The sequence below is a fragment of the Sander lucioperca genome, chromosome 5 (genome assembly GCF_008315115.2).
Source record: "Sander lucioperca isolate FBNREF2018 chromosome 5, SLUC_FBN_1.2, whole genome shotgun sequence".
Taxonomy (NCBI): domain Eukaryota; kingdom Metazoa; phylum Chordata; class Actinopteri; order Perciformes; family Percidae; genus Sander; species Sander lucioperca.
In genome coordinates, this window is record NC_050177.1 from 30,538,255 (window position 1) to 30,543,254 (window position 5,000).

Consider the following 5,000-nt stretch of genomic DNA (forward strand, 5'->3'; position numbering starts at 1 on the left):
TTTGGTGTCGTCCCTCCACGCCCTACTCTTTCCTTGCAGGTGTTGCATATTGCAAACTTGTTATCTTCTGCACACACGCTGAAGAATTCCCAAACAGCTGACATGTTGCAGGTTAGTTCACGAGGTTCCCTACGTGTTACTGTATTTCATAATCCCCGCATTTTCGTTGCAAAAAAGTCACATATATATATATATATATATAAGCAGAAAGTTAGAAAATGTTGCGTTTACTTCACACAAGAGCAGCCGTTTTCCCCTGTTGCCACGGGAACGTTATGAAGTGGCATAATTACGCGACGTGAACGTCATCGAAAAGCTGCAAACCCCGCGATGAAGCCACGATGAGACCGCCGTTTTTGCAAGTTCCCGCAATTTCATCGCATAAAATTGCGTAAATATTAATATAAAATATGCATTTTTTTAAGAAAATGTGCCGCAAAATCAAGGATTTTTGACCACAACAATCACAAAAAAAACTCCCCATTTCTCTTGAAGGACTGCCTTTAGCCCTCCTGTTGTCAGATATACGGGATTATTTTCGTGCCTTTTTAATTCCAAGCTCAAATACTAAACTTCTCAAGTATCAAACCAAAATCACTAACTCAAGCAAAAGAAGTTGTCACCTCAAAGGTAAAACTTTAAACTTGCAAACTAAACATTTGTGTAGTCGTAAACTCTCGTTTGCGCTTCCAAAAATTCTTTGTTTGCGATTCTGACGCAAACATCTCGCGTGGGCGGGTCTTACAGGAGTGCGTCCCCATTGGTTAATGAGTTTTCGGTGAGTTTGAGTGACAGCTCAGTGCCTGCCGGCCCCCTGACGTTTCAGTGCAGCTATAACGTTAGACTTTGGAGGATTCCTACGAGATTAATAAAGTGTGAGTATTGATCATATATATATTGTCTGTTGCGAGCATTAACGAGGGTTAAAATGTCATTTACGAGCAGAATATAATGGCCGTTTTAGGTTGTTGTCGTCTGGCGTTTTACGTGCATTTCCATCACCACAAACACCTTCAGATGTCGGTTTGTTCTTCTCTCTAAAGACGCCGGATGGAAACACACTTTCACTTTCATCGGCTGTTTTCACATTCAAGTTGTTCTTCAGACGAGTGAATGAAACATAACTAAAATTTATCTTGATGAATAAAGTATCTCTCTCTATCTCTCTCTCTCTCTATCTCTATCTCTCTCTATCTATCTCTCTCTCTATATCTCTCTATATCGCTCTCTCTATCTCTATCTGTCTATCTCTCTATCTGTCTATCTCTCTCTATCTCTATCTGTCTATCTCTATCTATCTGTCTATCTCTCTCTATCTCTATCTGTCTATCTCTATCTGTCTATCTCTCTGTCTATCTATCTGTCTATCTCTCTATCTATCTCTATCTGTCTATCTCTCTCTCTCTCTCTCTCTATCCATCTATCTGTCTATCTCTCTCTATCTATCTGTCTATCTCTCTCTCTATCCATCTATCTGTCTATCTCTCTCTATCTATCTGTCTATCTCTCTGTCTATCTCTCTCTATCTATCTGTCTATCTCTCTCTCTATCTATCTATCTATCTGTCTATCTCTATCTCTCTCTATCTGTCTACCTCTCTATCTATCTATCTATCTATCTCTCTCTATCTGTCTATCTATCTGTCTATCTCTCTCTCTCTATCTGTCTATCTCTCTATCTATCTCTATCTGTCTATCTCTCTCTCTCTCTATCCATCTATCTGTCTATCTCTCTCTATCTGTATCTCTCTATCTATCTATCTATCTATCTCTATCTGTCTATCTCTATCTGTCTATCTCTATCTCTCTCTCTATCTATCTATCTGTCTCTCTATCTATCTCTATCTGTCTACCTCTCTATCTGTCTATCTCTCTATCTGTCTATCTCTCTATCTCTGTCTATCTCTCTATCTGTCTATCTCTCTCTCTGTCTATCTCTCTCTCTATCTATCTGTCTATCTCTCTCTCTATCTATCTATCTCTCTATCTATCTATCTATCTGTCTATCTCTCTCTATCTATCTGTCTACCTCTCTCGCTCTCTATCTATCTCTCTATCTATCTGTATCTCTGTCTCTCTATCTCTGTCTATCTCTCTATAGCTCTCTATCTCTATATCTCTCTCTCCCTCTCTATCTATCCATCTCTCTGTCTATCCATCCATCCATCCATCCATCGTAAGTAAACGTTAATGCATCGTATAGTAACACAACTTGTGCAACTTTAAAGTACAAAACAACCAAGTGTTCACTCCTCCGAGCCCCAGACGGGTGAAGAAGGGAACATGTGCGTCTTCTCTCAGTTCCCCAACAATTAACACGCAATAACAAAAGCTGAAATCCGACCAAAAGCCTGCAGGAATCTTTCCTAAATCTTGTGTTTGAAAGTGGAAACCCTGCGGTGCCTTGAACCCTGTAAATCTGTTGTTCTCCCCCCCTCCCGCCCGCCCCTCTCTGTTGGACTCCTCCTTAGGTGTCGACGCAGTTAACACCTCCGAGATGAGCGGTGGGAAAGAAATCAACGGAGGAATGCTGAGGAACGATGTTGGCACAAGGAGGGTTTCTGGGTCTGCACCAGACAGACGTTAAAGGGTAATTTCAGTTTTTTATAACCCTATTTTCCTATGTTTATGTGTGTAAGTAACTGATAGGAACAACAGTCTTTGACAGTGGTCCAGTATTGAGCTTGAACGCTGTTAACTGACAGCCACAGACCGGGCTGCAATGTAACCCTACGGGGCAAATGTGCATCGTTAGTTTGCGTCCGCTAAAAGTTCAGTTTTTTTCCGCTGACAGACTCAGATTATTATTCTAAGTGTCTGACAACATTATGGAAAGGATTTCTACAGAGACAGACCTTTAAAACCTCTTTGAGACCTTTCTGTTTAACCAGAAACAGCTCTGAGGTCGCTAGCTCTAAACCCACCAGACTCCATTTAAAAAAACAGTACTTTTAGCATGTATGGAGCCAACAAATTGTCACATGTAAATCAGTAAACTATGTGTGTATTTCAACCAAAACTAGAGTTGTGATGGTTGGTTAAAGTGGAAAGACGACCCAAAACGGCTTTTAATAGTTTTATTTTGTTTCTGTCGACTTTGAATTAAGTGTGTTTTACAATGCCTAAATTACTGTTTATTTACATGGAATCTGGTGGGTTTAGCGAACACAATTTCACGGATGTTTTTATGTTTAAAAAAAGGATCTTACTCTTTAACAGAAAGGTCGACCTCTTTAGACATCCTTTCCATAATGTTGTCAGACACTTAGAATAATAATCTGAGTCTGTCAGCGGCAAAACGAGCACTTTTATGAAGGTAAATACAAGCTGGACAATCACCCTATTAACTTACATTGTAGCTTGTTTCTCCGCTGCCGACTGCAGCGATCTCTCTTAATACTGGACCAATGTCAGAGATTGTTGTTCCCATCACTCACTTAGACACAAACACATAGGAACATAGGTTGATAAAAACAGTAATTACCCTTTAAGTTTGCCAACGAAATAAAAAAAAAAAACAGATTACAAAAGGTTTCTCCCTAAAAGGGAGTTTTTCCTCGCCACTGTTGCACTGAATGCTTGCTCTTGAGGGAATTACTGGAATTGTTGGGTCTTTGTAAACTATAGAGTGTGGTCTAGACCTACTCTATCTGTGAAGTGTCTTGAGATAACTGTTGTTATGATACTATGAATAAAATTGAATTGAACTACACCACTGGGCCTGTACACACATCCCAGTCTGGGTCGAAGGAAGTTCATTTCCAGAATAATTCTCGGACTCCGTTCTCTTCGGGAAACAACAATCAACTTGGAGCTAGCGAGCTACGCGCTGAACATTTGGATGGTGCAACAAGTCAGGTCTGCTTGGTTCTTTAAAGTGCCCGTATTATGAAAAAAAATCACTTTTTCTGGGATTTGCGGAGTTATTTTGTGTCTCTGGTGCTTCCACATGCATACAAACTTTGAAAAAAAAATCCATCCATGCTGTTTAGAGTGAGATACGGTTTCTGAATGTGTCCTGCCTTCAGTCTCTGGGTGAGCTGGTCAAAATCTGCACGGCTTTCTACGTCACTACCCGAGACGAGGGGCCTAGGGGGCTAACCGTTAGCATGCTAGCTCGTTCTCAATGGCAGAACACTGCTACAACACACACACTAATTCACCCTAATCTACAAAAGAACTACTTCCATGTCCCTGTTCTGCAGGTATTCCACGCAAAGTTGGAAGTGCGCCCTCGTTTAGAAGAAGTCTCCCGGCTAATCCTGCCTTGTACTACTGAAGTTGGAGAAACAGCTAGCTAGCTCATGTAGTCCTTACCTAGCTACTGAGCATGTAGTCCTTACCTAGCTACTGAGCATGTAGTCCTTACCTAGCTACTGAGCATGTGCGACTGCCAACAAAGATGTTACAGCAGTGAGAGGTCTCACTCTGTAGCTAAAACAGAGACCTGAACACAGGGTGAAAAGAGGAGCTGCAGGAATGTGCAGTACAACAAAAATGTGTAAACCTATTCTGATATAACCTCTAAATACAATTATGAACCTGAAAATGAGCAGAATATGAGCACTTTAAGGGAATGTTTGTAAAGACGGGGGGACCTCTGGTGTTTCATCAGAGCTACAGAGTCCAATGAGATCATCCTGGATAACTAATGAACATATTAATAGCCTTTGACTTCACAAAAAGTGAAAACACGCTCGAGAGTTCTGCCAAACTCTTGATTGAAAGCATATTAGAGATAATTTAAAAAGCTCTAACAACCTCATAAACTAGATGTTGGAACCAAAACCAAGGAACATGAGTGGAAGCCGTGAATCAGCCTAAAGCAAAAGCAAAGTCTTCACACACACACAGACGCACACACACACACTGAATATGTGGTAATACTCAGATGCACGCACACAGACACGCACACACACTCAGACGCGCGCACACACACACACACACACACACACACTCTGAATATGTGGTAATACTTGTGTTTGTCTCAGATACACACTT

General features: G+C 40.9%; 1 protein-coding gene across 1 annotated transcript in view; it reads left to right on the plus strand.

Moving 5' to 3' along the window:
• The window catches only part of timm50 (translocase of inner mitochondrial membrane 50 homolog (S. cerevisiae)), a 73,258-nt gene that overhangs the window by 57,470 nt on the left and 10,788 nt on the right, over window positions 1-5,000 (plus strand). The window lies entirely within an intron of this gene.